Here is a 17,767-nt window from a genome sequence, read left to right as displayed (position 1 = left end):
ATGCGTTATTACGTCGGCTTCAAATTACACAGGAACGAAATATCTTTTCATCATTACGTTGAGATTGATTAATATTCACATCATTTATAACGCAAATTTTACATACAATCAAATGCAACCAAATGGTTCTAATTTGTTTGTGTAAAATTACACAGATTTTATGCTTTATCACATTCGGTAATAATGTACTTTTAAATTCCGCAACACTGCACCCATGGTGACGATGGTCCAATGCACCGAATGAACACAATGACGTTTGAGACGGGCGCTGTTTACTAAAAATGAACACTTGCATGAACTCGATGAATGAAAAAGTATTCATTCTTAATAAACAGCGCCCGTCTCAAACGTCAATGATGAACTCGGTGCATTGGACCATTGTCGACTGCTGAGGCTGACTTCGACGCCGCCATATTGCATATTCCATCTCCCACAAGCAAGCAGTCGTGAAATGGGAGAGTTTTCTTAGGAATTGTTTGAGTTTTTCCCGGTAAGATTTGCAATAATAATTGAATTTAAAACTAGTTCTAACATGCTACAAATATTCGTTTTCCTTACAGCATATTAATGGCCCCAAACCGCTTCGATAAAGGTGAGTTTAGTGCACTTTTTTTTTGTCTAGACAGCTCGTGATATTCTTGTTTTTGTCTGCATAGGATTTTATTTCCAAGAACCATAGATTATTGTGTTGGTCCGTGATTGCTTCCCGAACTTTCCGGAAAATGATAATATTCTAATGTATTTACTAAATAACATAATTCTTTTTCATCTTTCAGGTCGTAAACTATTCGACATTTCACTTCGGGGGAAACAAGCGTACGACCAATCAAAACCAACATCATTCTTCGTCCGGGACGCGTGTGGTGTTCCTTCGTCCTGTGTTCTTGCCACAATAAGCGCATCGTTGAGTTGCTCATTTGTGTTCCGGCAAATGGAGGATGCATTTTCGATGTGTGAATCACTTTTACCTATCCGGAAAACGACGTTATTGTGCAGTTCAAGACAAATGCAAGGATTCATTTGTATAGGAAGTCCACTGCAAATACCCACTTTTTGATATCCAGTCATTTCCGGATGTCCTGGCCCTTCGCAAAGCTTTGTACAGAATAGCTGAGGCAATATACAGGTGAGCTAGAACAAAAATCAAAAACTTAATTAAAGGTTATATGCATTTCATGAGCTCTTCAGCGATGCTTGCATTTCTGTTGTGTTAGGTGAGCTATTGAATGTTGATATTCTCAATTCACCGGAATACTCAGCAAAACAAGTGTAGTGGGCACCTGCCATGGAACCAGTTATGTATTACTTTTTCATTTACATTTTGTAATCTTCACAGATACGTATTTCTACTTTAGTCAAGTGCAAGACACAAACTGCATGTTGAGGTCGTTCTACGTGTCTGTAAAGATTATAACGATTATAACAGCGAGCTTGGTGGGCGAACCAAGTGTAAATCGATTTGACGAGCGTGGGGCGCAACCGAGGATGGAGAGATGTTGCTTCGAACCTTTTAAGTGGCGTCTATTTGTTTATTCAGTGTTGTCTGTTTAGATGTAAGCTGAATAAATGAAAATGTGGAACCGTTCCCATAGAACGGTATCCACCTTCAAAGTGGGGAAGGTCGCCAACTTTGAATCGTCGCTCAAACCTCAAACTGATCCTGAAAAATAAAGGTTGTTTTAAGGTGCATACTGTTTTTAGATTTTCTTACCTTACCACTTAATTCCGATTTCCAGAAGCGATTGGGATGAGCTGATGCGCTTCCTCATTCAACAGCTTGGCATCCTGCGGCACTTCCGGGGAAAATAACCGTCGCAATCACCGACGAACTGGTGTGTTGTTTATGTTTTTTTATTTCTTAATGCTACGTTTAGACAAGGCAAGTGAATTGAGCAAGTGGCTTGAATCGGACGCGAACTGAACGTGTAAACACCTTAATTCAATTCACTTGAACGAAAAGAAAGTTGAACATGTTCAACTTTTGGCAAGTCAATTGAATTCAACTGAATTGTTCAACTCACTTGCCCTGTCAAAACGTAGCATAACGGACAATCTCGCCACACTGAAAAAAACATCATCGAGGCGAGAAATATTTATAAAAAAACGATTCATCCCGCAGAATCATTTTAAATCTTTTTGATTTTTTTTAAATCTTCTGTATGATTCGAAAAATGATTCAAGTGTCTACCCCCCTGGGTGATACTTTTATGCCCAGGGAAGTCAAGACAATTTCCAATCCGAAAATTGTCTAGACCGGCACCGGGAACCGAACCCAGCCATCTTCAGCATGGTCTTGCTTTGTAGCCGCGCATTATACCGCACGGCTAAGGAGGTCCAAAAAACAAACAAACTCGTCTTATGACAAGTAAAGACATTCCACTAAAAGCTCAAAATAATTTTCATAATTATTGCGCTTTTTGCACTTTATAAGAGTTCTGCGAGATTTTTTTTCTCACAGTCATCTTTTTCTCACACTCAATACACTCAAAAAAGTTTGATTTTCCGTGTATAATATTTGTGTGTGAGTGCTCAATCTTATAGATAGTGGAATATATAGATGAGCGAAGATAAATCCTCTGTCTCCAAACGAACTGTCAAACGTGTCTCCAAACGAGCATGACGTCACGATTTCAATGGAAATGTTAAGGGCTGTGACGTCATATGAGCGTGTGCACGGTCAAAAAAATCGACTCAGCCATGCTTTCGCTCATCTATAGATTCTACTATCTATACTCAATCTGAAAACAAATAGACGTCAAATCATGGCGGGAATCGATTTAGTGTACACGCTTACATGTGACTAACGAGTAATGGGTTATAATTGGGTATATTTCAGTAACAAAAATCGATCAACCCGAAATGAGAGTGAGTGTGAGAAAAAGAAGCAGGCAAATCACAATCTACACATAAATCTTCAAATTGGTGAAATCGGCAATATCGATTTGAAGTTTTTTTTAAATTTATTTTCAGAAAAAGGCCGGAGTGGCCTGTGCTGTGCATAAAAGTCTTTTCTATTCAGCTAGTTTCATAGTTGCAAGTCGCCAACCACGCAGACTGCAACGTAGGGTCCGCAAATCGTCCTCCACTTGATCGGTCCACCTTGCTCGCTGTGCACCTTGCCTGCTTGTTCCCGTCAAATCGATGTCGCGAACCATTTTCACTGGATTACTGTCCGACATTCTGGGTACGTGCCCGGCCCACCACAGTCTTCCGTTTTTCTCGGTGTTTACAATGGATGGTTCTCCCAACAGCTGATGCAACCCGTCGCAAGTAACCAAAAGTTCCTTTAAAAGTACGTATTTCGCCTAATCATCTCAATCTTGCTACCGTGAGCGTGCCTTATTCTGCGCGGCTCCTAATTCTGCGCACTTTGACACTAAAACATTTTTATAAATTTTCTTTAGTATTATTCTTATATTTACTTACATGTCATCAAAAACTTAGGAATTTATTGTTGTCATGGGCAGAAAAACAATAAATTAGCGATGACAACGGGAATATGAAGTAGAACAAAACCGAAGCGCAAAAACACACGTAAACAAATTTTTCTCGAATTTAAGCAAAAAAAGAGATTTGGACTCATTTTTTTAAAAAGCGAAGTGCAATAGCAGATTATTTGTTGCTTCAATATGATGAAAATCGGCTTTCAGAGTGTAATTTTTATCTTACAGAAACAAATTGATAGAAGGTAGCCACTCAATGCCCGCTTTTCCACACTTTTTGTCCTGTCCAGCTGATTACCTGCAGCGCTACGACGTCGAAGTTATTATTTATTTATTTTCAGACTAAGGCGAGAGTGGCCTGTGCAGTGCATAGATTCTCCATTCAGCACGGTCTATGGCTGCACGTCCCCAACCACGCAGTTTGCGGAGGGTCCGCAAATTGTCCTCTACTTGAACCGTTTTCACTTGATTACTGTCTGACATTCTGGCTACGTGCCTGGCCCACCGCAGTCTTCCGATTTATGCAGTGTGAGCGATGGATGGTTCTCCCAACAGCTGTTGCAACTTGTTGTTCATTCACCTCCTCCACGTACCGTCCGCCATCTGCACCCCACCATAGATGGTACGCAACACTTTTCTTTCAAAAACTCCCGGTGCGCGTTGGTCTGCACACCGCCACTTTCCTTCCAAAAACTTCAAGTGCGCGTTGGTCCTCCACGAGCATCGTCCAGGTGTCGTGTCCGTAGCGAACTACAGGTCTAATAAGCGTTTTGTAGATAGTCAGAGTACGGCGGCGAACTCTTTTCGATCGGAGCGTTTTGCAGAGTCCAAAGTATGGTTTCCTGCCATGTTGCGCCTTCGAATTTCTCTGCTGGTCGTTATCGGAAGTCACCAGTGAGCCCAACAATCTCGATATCGTCACCACCGATACAAACTCGTGGTGGGTGGCTTACATTGTCCTCTATTGAGCCTCTTCCTATCATGTATTTCGTCCTCGACGTGTTGATGACTAGTCCAATCGTTTAGCTTCCCTTTTTAGTCTGATGTTAACTTCCTCCATCTTCTCAAAGTTACGTGTCATAATATAAATGTCGGTAATTTACCGAAGGAACTTCCGAAGGAATTCCCGGAGGAACTTCCGGAGGAATTCCCGGAGGAACTTCCGGAGGAATTCCCGGAGGAACTTCCGGAGGAATTCCCGGAGGAACTTCCGGAGGAATTCCCGGAGGAACTTCGGAGGAATTCGGAGGAACTTCCGGAGGAATTCGGAGGAACTTCCGGAGGAATTCCGGAGGAACTTCGAAGGAATTCCCGGAGGAACTTCCGGAGGAATTCCCGGAGGAACTTCGGAGGAATTCGGAGGAACTTCCGGAGGAATTCCGGAGGAACTTCGGAGGAATTTTCGGAGGAACTTCGGAGGAATTCGGAGGAACTTCCGGAGGAATTCGGAGGAACTTCCGGAGGAATTCGGAGGAACTTCGGAGGAATTCCCGGAAGAACTCCCGAAGGAATTCCCGGAGGAACTCCCGGAGCAACTTCCGAAGGAACTTGCGGAGGAACTTCCGAAGGAACTTGCGGAGGAACTTCTGGAGGAGTTCCTGGAGGAATTTCCGAAGAAGTTCCTGGAGGAACTTCCCAAGAAATTCCTGGAGGAATTCCTGGAGGAACTTTCCAAGAAATTCCTGGAGGAACTTCCGAAGAAATTCCTGGAGGAACTTCCGGAGAAATTCTTGGAAGAACTTCCGTAGAAATTCCTGGAACAAACTTCCGGAGGAATTCCTGGAGGAACTTCCGGAGGAATTCCTGGAGGAACTTCCGGAGGAACTTCTGGAGGAATTCCTGCAGGAACTTCGGGAGGAATTCCTGGAGGAACTTCAGGAGGAATTCCTGCAGGAACTTCAGGAGGAATTCCTGGAGGAACTTCCGGAGGAATTCCTGGAGGAACTTCCAGAGGAATTCCAGGAGGAACTTCCGGAGGAATTCCTGGAGAAACTTCCGGAGGAACTTCCGGAGAAATTCCTGGAGGAACTTCCGGAGGAATTCCTGGAGGAACTTCTGGAGGAATTCCTGCAGGAACTTCCGGAGGAATTCCTGGAGGAACTTCCGGAGGAATTCCTGGAGGAACTTCCGGAGAAATTCCTAGAGGAACTTCCGGAGGACTTCCTGGAGGATCTTCCGGGAGGTACTTCCGAAGGAATTTCTGAAGGAAATCCCGGAGGAATTCCGGAAGGAAATACCGGTGGAACTTCCGTAGGAATTTGCTCAGTATTTATAGCTTAATTTAAATTTAAGAAATAGTAGGTCCACTTACAGTGGCACACTAAAAGATAACTTTTGAAAATCAGTATGGCGAAAGGCATCTTATGTTTAATATCGCGAAAATAAGCACCTTAATCGAACAAATATTTGGTAAAGTAGCGGACACCTTCCTACTGACTGGTACCAAATAGTTTTTCGTGAAAAGTTCCAACTGTTGAGAAAACCCGCGTTAGATGTCTTTCGCCATACAAACTTAAGGTGGTCAACTCATGCTGGCTATTTTTTTACATATACGATTGCGCATGGATACAGCAGCGGCAGGTAGGAAACCAACCACTGTATCTGATTCATTCAGAGTTATAGCCATGTTAGTACGAAAATAGCCCTCTACCGCGAGAGAGCTTCCCTCAGACCTTAAAATCCCAAATGGACTCCCATTGGAATCATAAGAGAATTTCCGTTGGATTCTAAACTATATTCTCGTCGGAATCCCAAAAAGATTCCCATCCGAATCCTAAAAGGATTCTCATCTGAAACTCAAAACGATTCCCATCGGAATCATTGAAGGATTCCCGTCGGAATCCTTCCGTAGGAATTTTAAAAGGAGTCCTGTCGGAATTACAAAAGAAGTTCCGTTGGAATCATAAAAGGATTCCGTTCGCAATCCCATAAAAGATACCCATTGGTATCCTCAAACATTGGAATTCCAAAAGGATTACTGTTTGCATCCTAACATAATTCCCGTCGGATTCTCAAAAGGTTTTTTCAGAGGGCACCAATACCAGGGTAATAATAGGATAATAGTGATTGCTTCGAAATCTCAATAGGAATTTCGTCGAAATCCCAATAAGACCCTTATCAGAATACTAAAGGGATTGTCGTTGGAATCCCAAAAGGATTCCCGTTGAATAATCAACCATCCTAACGTCGGAATCCTTAAAAAAAATACCATCGGAATCTTAAAAGGATTCTTATCGAAATTTCATTTCATCCCATCGGAATCAGTATTCCCGTCGAGATCCGAAAAGAAGACCCTCTGGAATTCCAAAAGGATTCCTGTCTAAATCCCAAAAGTATTTCCATTTGAATCTCAAAAGTAGTTCCTTCGATATCCCAAAAGAATTCTCGTCGCTATCCCAATAGGATTTCCGTCAGGATCCCATAAAAATCCGTCGGGATCTCAAAAGGGTGCTCATCGGAATCCGAATCCTAAAAAAGGTCCCGTCGTTGTCGGCGGAAGCCATCTTTACTTTTTCTTTTCACTGCCACTCACGACCGTTCGTCTCAACTTTCTTCTATAAACTGACTCATGTCGGTTCCACGCCAAGCGGCGCGACACAATTTTTTGAATGTATCTTTTGCTCCGTTATTCGAATGTCATGTTCGAACTTCCGCTTTATAATTTCCGTTGAAAGATTTCAAGCTTATAATGAACCGTGTTGGCAGTAATAATAACTTCATTCAATATCGAATCAATTAACCGCTGTATATTATATCTGTACAGTGTTCTAATACTATTTATTGCCTAAACAAATAATTCTAAAATTATACGTTACGTTATCTTAATGATATCTACAGTCGTCACTTAAAAAAAAATCCCGTTGAAATCCCAAAAGTATTTCCATTTGAATCTCAAAAGGTATTTTCAGAAGATACCAGTCGGAATCCTAATAGGAGCTCCGTCGACATCCCGAAAAGACACCCGTCAGAATCCCTAAAGTATTCCCGTCGGTATCCTAAAAGGAGTTCCGTCGGAATAGCAACAGAAGTCTTGTCGGAAGGAGGATTTTTGTCAGGATTCCAAAAAATTCTCGTCGTGATCTCAATATAATTCCTGTCGGAATCCCAAAAGGATACCCGTCGGAATCCCAAAAGGATTTCCGTCGGGATTTCAAAAGGAGTCCTTTTGAGATTATGACGAGATTTTTTTGGGATTTTGACGGAAACCCTCTTTCCGACGAGAGTCCCCAATAAGAGTCCAGACGGAATCCCAAAAGTATTTTTATCGGAATCCCAAAAAGATTCCCGCCTAAATTTCAAAAAGATTTTCTTTCGGAGTCTCAATACATGTTCCTTTGATATCCGAAAAGGATCGGTATCATAAAAAGATTCACGTCGAAATCCCGAAAAAAAACCTATCTTAATTCTAAAAAGAGTTCCGTCGGAATGGCACAAGGAGTCCCGTATAAATCTTAAAAGGATTCCCGCCGGAATCCCAAACGGATTCCATTTAAAATCTTAAAACAATTCCCGTTGAAATCTCAAAAGAAGTTCCAGTGAAATTTCAAACGGATTCCATTTGGATTCTTGATCATATTCCCGTCGGAATCTCAAAAAGATTTCCGTCAGAATCCCAAGGATCAGGGATCAGATTCCTTCGGAATCCCAGGATGTCCTCTGAGCCTGCTTTGAGGCCATTCTGCGGAATCATCAATATTATTAAAATCAATCAATTTCATTAAAACACTAATCATCGCCTATACTTATTTTCAGCGTTCGACGTCGTCCAAAAACACTCAATATGTTCTATCCGCGATGGTCTGGAACTAACCTAGGAATTTCTAGTGAGAAGTTGCTCACCTTTCGCCATGTCATTTCACCGATCGGTAGTTTATGTTAAGGATGACTCGCTTCCCCTGGCAAATGTTACCATTATAACCTGCGGATGGACCGATCAGGACAACGATTAGTTTTCTATTTTGCGAATACATAATTCTATCGGTGTGTGGATAATGCTCACCCAACGTGAAATGAATGGCAATAAATAATCTGATTAATCGCACTACCGCTTCAGCGGTAGAAAAAAACGCAATCTGTGAGCATAACATTAATTTTCTTTGTTCAAATTGCATGTCATAGAAAATATAAAATGAAAACAATAAACTATTATTTAGATTCAAATTCAATAAAAATTAAACCGAAAATTTCCCCCCTTTGAAAATCAACATTTAAGGTAGCCTCACACCTCGGGAATTTGGTCCGCGGATTTTTTTTCCCCATGTATTTTTGCATATGCGATGTTTTCGGGATTTGGGCACGGAAAATCAAAATCCCGGCCCCATTTAAAATGCACGGGGGCCAAAATCCGGCTTAAAATTTTCCCGAGGTGTAAGGCAGCCTTTAGGACGATTTTACATAATATTCATTTACATCGCTTCGATTACATCATCTTATTTATTACATCGGCAGAAGTTACATCGCTCCTGTTTATTACACAGCAAGCTCACGAGTACGTCGTGCAGTGTAATATTCAACAACCGATGGATTCAACGGGTTGCAGCGATTTCGATGTAATATTCAACAACTTTTTTTGCTGTGTGGTTACCCTAATACCACATGACCACATACTAATACTCAAAATTTAGGGGGTGGGAGTCTTTCTAAGTTTTATGTTACGTGATTGTTACGAGGGGGGGGGGTGTTCTTGAAAACATCGTTTTCTGTTTACGTATTGTCGGGCCGCCACCAAACCAGAATATTTCATTAGTAGCGCGCATCATGCACGCATGGATGTACTATCATGCGCACTAATCAGAAATGAGTTGCGACGTCTGATAACTGCAGATATTTCATTTTATTGAAAACAAATTTTCGATTTTCTACTATCCAGCTTTCCACGCTCGGTAAAGGCAGCCTCACACCTCGGGAATTTGGTCCACGGATTTTTTCCCCATGTATTTTTGCATATGCGATGTTTTCGGGATTTGGGCACGGAAAATCAAAATCCCGGCCCCATTTAAAATGCACGGGGACCAAAATCCGGCGGAAATTTTTCCCGAGGTGTAAGGTAGCCTTAATGGCGGCTTGTCGGTGTGTAAAAATCAATCGGTCACTGTACTGTTTGACACTAGCTGGAGGAAAGCCCACTTGCGTTCCTGGGTGAGGGGAAGGGAAAAAAGGCCTTTTCGCCAGTGAGTTTTCCTCCAGCTAGTGTCAAAAAGTACAGTGACCGATTGATTTTTACACACCAACAAGCCGCCATTACCGAGCGTGGAAAGCTGGATACACGGAATATTTAGTTGTATATATAGTTGTATACCCGGATAAAAATGTACTATTGGTTCAATAGTGTAAACAATTGAATTACCTTACAATGTACGGTATACAATAGGATATATTGTTTCTTGATGGTTGCACAGATACAATCTGATAGAAGATGCACTGAGGATACAATACATCAACATATTTCTCTAATGTAACAATACTTGCAATTGTTTTTGAAACGTTTTCGTACATAAGATTCATACATTGATAACTTTTGAAATGTTTCATTACATTGCATATAAACTATTTAACAATATTTGCCTCATAGCGCCTAATATGCATTTTTTCCCTTTAAATTGCATTGTTGAACAGTAAAGCTGTCACAACTGAGAAATCAAAAATCGTATTGTTTTACTATACAAATACAATACAATCCATTGTATTTTGAACAGTTTTGTTCGTATATTTCAACAATATATTAACCATACACTCTATTGTTTTACGAAAAAAATGTATGGAAAAATCTCAGATTTTGTATAGTTACGATACTTAACAACCCGTACATTCTATTGCGAAAACTTCATTTACATTTGAGTAAATGGTTCATAAGAATGCATTCTAATGTATTTCTATGGTTTCATTTACAATATAATTTATCGCCAATTCAATGTTATTAATAGTAGTGTTACAATAAATTGTACTGTTATTCTACTGTATTTTTTATTCGGGTATATAGTTGTATAAATATATACACTGAAAACAGCGATGCGGTTAAAATTACCATTTTGATGGTTTAAATTAAATGCACAACACCACTTGATTTGTGCAGACTACATTCTTCAGTCATTTCAAACGGAAGAAGTTGTTAAATTTACTATGAATGTGCAAAGTGAGTTGACAGCGAAAATACCATGCCCATGCTTAAAATAACAATCAAATACAGTGAAATTGACTATTACTCTGCTTTTAAATTGACGATGGATGTGTAGTCGATTGAGAACCATAATAAATAAACAAAGTAGACAAGAAAATTCAATCAAAATCACATGGATTTGTAAAAATGCGTAATATCATATGTTTTCGGGTTGTTTATTAGTTATTTTTCCATAAATTACTAAATGCTGAGTTGTAAGTTCGTATTTCGACGTCATCATGTTTCTCATGATTGTTTCTCAACAGCGCATAGATTCTCCGAGGGGAACATTCTCAAGATCTCCTCCTGAATCCTTTGCAAGATTTGTGATTCTGGAAATCCGAACGCAAATATGTTACTAATAGTTAATGGCAACAGAAATTATACATTCACTGTCATAATTATAACTTACCAATCATATTTTTAGAACCTATTCAGCGGTAGCATTTCTCCTATTTTGAGCATGTAACCTGTAAATGAGTTTCTCAGCCTTAACAAAAGTGCGAAATGCCGAAATTCTAGGCTTAAAATATCCATACGTACCTTGATGTGGTGTAGTTTTCAATTCGCCATGAATAATTTATTTATTTTTCCCAATTTGAGCAATTTTAAAATGGTTTTTTTGCGGAGCTCCTAATAATGTAAATAATATGGCGTCTTCTGCACTTTTTTCCAGGCGACCGCAGTACCATGAATTTTAGTTAATAATACCATGGACTGTCAACAGCATGGTATTTTTAACAAACATGCAGTCAATTTAATTGCATTTCTATTTAATATAAACACATTTCGAAATAGTTATTTTAACAATAGTTCCATAGTTGAAATTACTATAAAATTTATCTCAGTGTAGTTGTAGATCATTCTCCTAAAAGGAATGTTGATACAGTTGAAGTAAAGTAAGTTCCCACCTTTTGAAATATAATAAAAAATATATAATTAAACTCTTGTTTTTCTAGCTAACAACAACTCCTTAGAAGCTACACCATCCTGGACACGACATTTCAGGAAGTCGCCGGTTCCACCACCGTTCAAAATCTTCGGTTCGGCTCGGCGCTATTTCTGCCAGCACTTCAGAATTTCGGAGACAGGAGCTCGTCCATACAGTTGGAAGCAGCTTAATAGCTAAAATCGGGACAATGCTTCATGATAGGATTTCCGATCGGAGTAAGGAACCGTCTCTATCATTCATTGATCACTCTAATCGCTTGCTTCCGGAACAAGCAACAAGCGCCGAACAATCTGGACTGTGCGGAAGCAACGATGCCCCATACCTTCGCTGCATTTTCCCATCTTTGCACACGAGAACGGGCAGAGTACATCATGCGAAGGTCGCCAACTGCATGGAATCCAGCGATCTGAATGACCTGCTTCTGGCTGGCGCTTCCAACAATGGCTTTAACTTGCTTCCGAGTTATTTGGACCGAAAGGAGGGACAGATCGGTTGGCAGCTGAACCCGTAGCAGGGATATGCCGCATCAACAGCTGCCGCCGGCAAATAGAAGAAACTAAAAAAGCAAGCACCCAGTCGAAATTTTTGTTCAGCAATTATGCATCAACGAATAGCAAATAAACAAATGTATAGTATGTATTTTGCTTTAAATAAATATGATCAAATAAAGATAAATGCTCGAATTAATGTTCTTCTGCTTTTAAGAATAGCAATACAATAACCTTAACAATTACAATACAAATTTTAAGCATAATAAAGGGTAAAATTCACCCTTTATTGGAGAAAAAGTTTTTCGAATAATGAGTAAAAATTACGCCTGAAACTGACAGATAAGCCGTTTACTCATTAATGAGTAAACGGTGTTTACTCTTTTAATGAGTTGAACTAGTTAACTTCATAATGGGTACTTTTTTACCCATTAAAGAGTACTTTGGTGGCACAGTGTAGCCCCCGCAATGCCTTTTCGAAGACAAAGTTTCTCGGTTTCAACGCAAGTGCACCGCTGTCATATGGCGCTACCGTCACATAAAAGCAAAATAACACGCAGACGTCAGTGGAGAGAAAGACAGTGTTTTTCACCAACATCATCATCGTTTCGATCGTCCAGCCATCAGCAGAAGTGAAAAGAAAAAGTTTGTGTGCCGTCGTCGTAAATTTTTCCTCTCGAATCGAAAACATCAGCATACAGAAGAAGAGTTTCAATTCCTTCCTTGTCTTGTCGGTTGTCGTCGTCGTCGTCGCGGTCGATGGTCGTTTCGAAATCGGTAGCAAGAAAAAGGCAGCGATCCCGTTAGAAGTGCGGAGTGAAGTGAAAAAGTGCAAATTGCATCAGCAGGAGGAGCGCCAGCGGTTCTAAATCGGTGGCCCCGAGCCATACCACATCAGAAACGAAATCAGACTGTTGCCCAACCATCAGCATCAGCGCAAACAACGAGGAGGAAGTGAAAAATTTTCGAAGGGAAACAATGTTTGTTGCTCTCGCGGGGTCATACGAAATTTGATTATACAATTTTACAGCACAGGAGCAGGAAGAGGTCAAGGAGTTCTCGGGGAAGTGTGAATTTTCCGCGAGGTTGTTTGTGGCGTGATATCGAAACTGGAGCGCGAGACTCGGAAGAAAGTTGCGAGTTGTGCAATAATCGTGCTTTGGGAAAATTGTTACGCAGATTCGTCATTGGCGAGCAGGAAAGTGGGTGGACGGACAGTTCCTGGGTTTGTGTGCGTGCGTGCGTAAAAGTGCGTATAGGTGGTTCTTCGGGAAGAAACGGGAAAGTTATGAAAAATAGCACACGTCGATCATTTGACCATCCGCAGGGGCATAAAGTTCGAATGAATCAATCGCCGCAGTGAGTAAAGACGGCATACGGACGGAGGCAGAGAAACGGGGACAGAGAATCGATTTCGTCACTGGTGAAATCACAGTGCACCAGTTTACTTTACGGCCCTGGCAATTGGAGCAGCATAGACGACGGTGGTGGCAGTAATTCTATTGCAGAGCCTAAATAGATCACCATCATCGTCAGCGGAGTGCCAGGCGAACCAACAGACCAGAAGGAGAAAACATCTAAAGCAAATAACACGGAAACGTACACACAAAGGTAAATGAAAGAAAGAAAAAGCGAAATCTTTGTTCTCCTTTTTATTATTTACCTTTGCGTGAAGCAAGAGATATCCGGGGTCTGCTTCTTGTACCCAACTACTATCTATGTAATAAGGTAAGCAGTTTGTGGTAAGCAGACTCTGGTACTCAGTCATATGCGGTTTCTTGAGAGAGCGTTACAACAAACTACTATCAAATAAAAGGTCAAATCTCTTGACTGATGCGACTGATGGGAGTTTATGCTAAGCAAATAACTACTGACAAATGCTACTGACAGACACATCGTAAACAAACAATCAAGAGTCTTATCGGTAGTCGATTATATTAGCGCGGCCGTCTGGACGATTCCTGCTCTTGCAATTGAGTGCGATTGGGAACCAAACTTAAGAAATGAGATTGCGCGCGCATCAGATCTCCAGTTTGAGAAGACGCAAATAGTCGTTTAATTGCTTTGCATACATGACTGTGTAGAAGGTTATCGAGAGAGGCCTTCATTCTTCGATCAATTATTTTTGCTGTTAATGAAAAATGATTGGCTCTGTAGTTTTAAAGACATTTATTTTGAAAGACCTAGACTTTTTTTAATTTAATGTATTAGAATTAACTGTAACACGATTAGGCATTTAGCCTTCCGCTGAGAAATGTTATTTTCAAGACAAGTAATTCAGTATTCAGGGTCGTGGATAAGGAAGAAGTCCAAACATCAACACTCCTATAGCTATTATTTTATCAAATTGGACATGCCTTTAACATGTGTTCCATTCCAAGAACTGGAATATAGGCCTAAAGATCAATACGCGTAACGAAGGCTCTATTTGCTCCTTTCAGAAATGCAACATGCTCTTAGTGATCATTTGAATCAAATATGAATACGAATGGGATGCATGTTCCATTAAACGCCATCCTAAAATTTCAAGAATTGGAGTACAATCCTTGAGTTGTTCCACTTTTTACGAAAAATGAGTAAGATTTCCGTGAGAAAAAGGACTTACTCGGGTATCAGAACTCCGGCTCCAGGGGCGCGTTCACCTCAATTTGGGGGGTTTGAGCCATCGCCTTCACAGCCTTTCACAGCACGCACCGGAAAAGTAAGTAAGCAAAAAGGAAAGGAATGTGGATGGGAGAAAAATGGGAAGTTTGGAAAATAGACCTTTGAAGAAGGCATGCGTGCCGATTTCTCGGTAGTCCAACCGATTCACAGACGAAAGATAGAAAACTATAGATTTTCAAAATTCCTACCAAGAACTACCGATTTTCAACACGCTAAACAAAAGCACGGTCAAAATAGTAATGTTTCTAAAACAATTTAGTGATTAGCCGTCCTATTCGTGTTCTCTTAGTGTCGTGCTGTCTCTTTTCTCTCCTTCAGAGCCCGGCACTGAAATACAAACACGGTAACTACCTATATCGTTACATCTCTCCTTTTTTTAGATTTCAAAACTATTTTACACATGGATAAATTTATTGATCTGAAGTTACATCGCTCCTCAAATTATACACAATGTAGTCCTTAAACTTATCAGGTCTTCTGCAATTTCGGTTCTTTTTGTTAGTATCACTTTCCTCCGTGTCGATTTCCAAAAGCCAAAAGCCATTCTAAAGTTTGTCTCAGGTACGCTTTGGCTGAATTCCAATTTTTTAAGGTTTTGTTTTTCTTCCTAAGCAATGGAGGCAGGACTACATCCCCGACCCGCTAAACCATTTCAATTGCCGCCAAGCCCATAGTCCCTTCGGTACAACCAGAAAGTAATGCTTCAAAGGGGGGCCAGTGCACAACGCACCCTCGAGGTTAGCTGCGTGTCCTTGCAGCACCGAACATCGTAACTCGCTTTTCTAGAAGAACACCATGGTATCGTGCCAGCGCGTTGCCGGCTTTCCAGGTGGCCTTACCACGCCCTATGTCCTCGGAAGGTGGGAAGGGTCGACTTCGCGCCTGCTTCCCTCTGCACGACTGGTATCAAGAATGATGATGCCGCGTGCACCCCAAATTGACCTCTCTGCGATAGGGTCTGTTCGCCAACACACAGAGGGACTTGCCGACGCGGTGCCTACGCCTGCCCCAGCCTTGACGAGGACCCCTTTTTGTCCTCGGGCTCGGCCTCGGTTGACCGACGCCGCGAAAGCGACGATACCATGTTGTTCTTCGCGCGGCCACTTGTTCGATAAAAGGATCGAGTTCGACCACAGGGCATGACCACCGGTATGACCCATGAAGCCGACTCCGAACCCTTGGACCACCTCTTGTTTGCGTCTGAACTAGCCATCCTTCTGTGTAGCTCCGAGACGATTTGGGCGATAACCGATAAAACGGCGTTCCAGCCAACTTCATCTTTACACATCCTCCGAACTAGGTTGTCGGGGGTAGTGTCTAGACCACATATGGCAAGCATGTGATCACGCATTGCGCGAAAACGTGGGCACACGAACAACACGTGTTCCGCAGTTTCCTCTAAACCTGCGCACACCAAACACTCGGGCGAGGCCGAGCAAGCCAGCTGCGTTACCTGCACTGTAAATTTGCAGCACGCTTAAACGCCGGACACTTCGAACCCCGCCTGGGGTGCTTGCTGTTCACAGCTTTGCTGGAACAAATCAAACAATTGGGAGGGTTCGTGCAGCATTGTGCCTTATGTCCTTCCAATCCGCAGCGTCGGCAGAGATTGCTTCTGTCAGGGCCTTTGCAGTCCCATTGCTTGTGCCCCGGTTCCAGGCACTTGAAGCAAACTTCGGGTTGCTCGTATATGCCCACAGGGTATACCGACCATCCCACCTTGACGCTCCCTAACTTGACTACCTTGGAGGCATCCGCTGCAGATAGCCGAATCAATGCTATCTGTGTCCCTGCCGGACCTTTCCGTAGCCGAATGGCTGCGGTGGGCGTCTCCACTTCACTCTGTCGCCGCAGTGCCGTGACGAGCTCTTCGACTTCGGTGATCTCGTCCAGGTCTTTAACCCTTAGATTCACCTTCGTCGTGAGTGCCCTCACCTGGACCGTCTCGCCTAGGACTTCCTCCGCCAACTTCTTGTAGGCGCCCTTTTGCGAGACGCCCGCTTCAGCTCGAGGATCATCTCGCCCGTCCTGGTACGTCTTATTCGACGTACGTCGGCGCCGAGTTCACCGAGCCTAACGTCACTCCTCATCGCCTTCAAGACGTCTGAGTACTTAGCCTCGTCCGTCTTGATGACTAGGGCATCGCCCCTGGAGCGATTGGCGCCTACCCTAGACTACTTGTTACTTTCATTCGCCTGGGCCTTCTTTTCGGCCCTTGACGTCTTCGGTTTCCTCTTGTTCTTGGCTAGGGTCCAGGAGGCGTCATCCCCCTCTATTTCCCTGGACTGGTGCGGCTGAGAGCTCTCAGCCTGCCGTAACCCCTTACCACCGTCTTTCCTGGGTGGACGGACCTTTCCAGGTCCTTCCTCCCCCGGTTTTGGAGGTACCTGGCCGGGGTTCAGCTTCCCAGCCCCACTACCCTTGTTCGGGGTAGTAACCCTCCGCGTTTTGGAGCGGCCCCCAGGGAGTTCATCCCCTGGAAACTGTCTCCCCCGTTTTTGTGTCTGCTCCGTTGGAGCAGTCACCCCCGACGTACCCGACCGTACCCGACCGCCCTCTCCAGCTTGGCGTCCAGCATCGACTTTCGAAGTTTCTGCAAGCTCCTCTTGAGGTCCTTTCTGATATTATGCTTCGATGACGCAAAGTCGATGATGGCGTCCAGCTGTTCCGTCGCCACCTCGAAGGCCGAAAGCCCATCACGTTTGCGGTTCATCGCCTCCACAAGCCATGGGCCGTCAATAACCCCTACCAACGTTTTTATAGCCGAGAGGAAGGTTGAGTGACCCACGCTGGCGCTGCGCACTGAGCTGCCGACTATTGCCTCTGGCCTCCTAGGCGGAGACCTGAACAACCCACCTCTTGCGAAGGGGTTGTCGCCTACACTACTACCACTAATTGAAGAATTGACTTGGTTTTCCATTTTGGTCCCACGAGTTGCTCGGGAAAAGAGGTCCACCACGCCAGAGCCCAGCATGACGCGGTAAGGGACAATTACTGTGGAGGGTGCCCAGGTACCCCACAGGCTCCGTTAAAGGCCTAGCTTATTATTTCACCCCCCTGGCCA

At 42.7% G+C, this 17,767-nt stretch overlaps 1 protein-coding gene and 2 long non-coding RNA genes across 3 annotated transcripts in view; 2 read left to right on the top strand and 1 right to left on the bottom strand.

The window, feature by feature from the left end:
* The first annotated feature begins 373 nt into the window (after positions 1-373).
* LOC134214890 (uncharacterized) lies at positions 374-8,585 on the top strand. The gene is made up of 4 exons (XR_009979963.1): positions 374-490; positions 561-592; positions 777-1,126; positions 8,196-8,585. It is a non-coding gene; the product is annotated as an uncharacterized LOC134214890 (long non-coding RNA).
* A 2,233-nt stretch (positions 8,586-10,818) lies between these two features.
* Positions 10,819-11,423, bottom strand: LOC134214889 (uncharacterized). The gene is made up of 3 exons (XR_009979962.1): positions 11,143-11,423; positions 11,012-11,069; positions 10,819-10,931 (listed from the first exon to the last, which is right to left on the bottom strand). It is a non-coding gene; the product is annotated as an uncharacterized LOC134214889 (long non-coding RNA).
* Positions 11,424-12,628: 1,205 nt separating this feature from the next.
* LOC134210609 (serine/threonine-protein kinase tricornered) overlaps positions 12,629-17,767 on the top strand; it is a 33,011-nt gene continuing 27,872 nt past the window's right edge. Inside the window, exon 1 of the mRNA XM_062686743.1 lies at positions 12,629-13,650. The gene's annotated coding sequence lies outside the window, so the exon portion shown is untranslated. The remainder of the gene's footprint in view (positions 13,651-17,767) is intronic.

Source organism: Armigeres subalbatus, chromosome 2 (genome assembly GCF_024139115.2).
Source record: "Armigeres subalbatus isolate Guangzhou_Male chromosome 2, GZ_Asu_2, whole genome shotgun sequence".
NCBI lineage: Eukaryota > Metazoa > Arthropoda > Insecta > Diptera > Culicidae > Armigeres > Armigeres subalbatus.
This window is presented reverse-complemented; position numbering and strand designations above follow the sequence as displayed.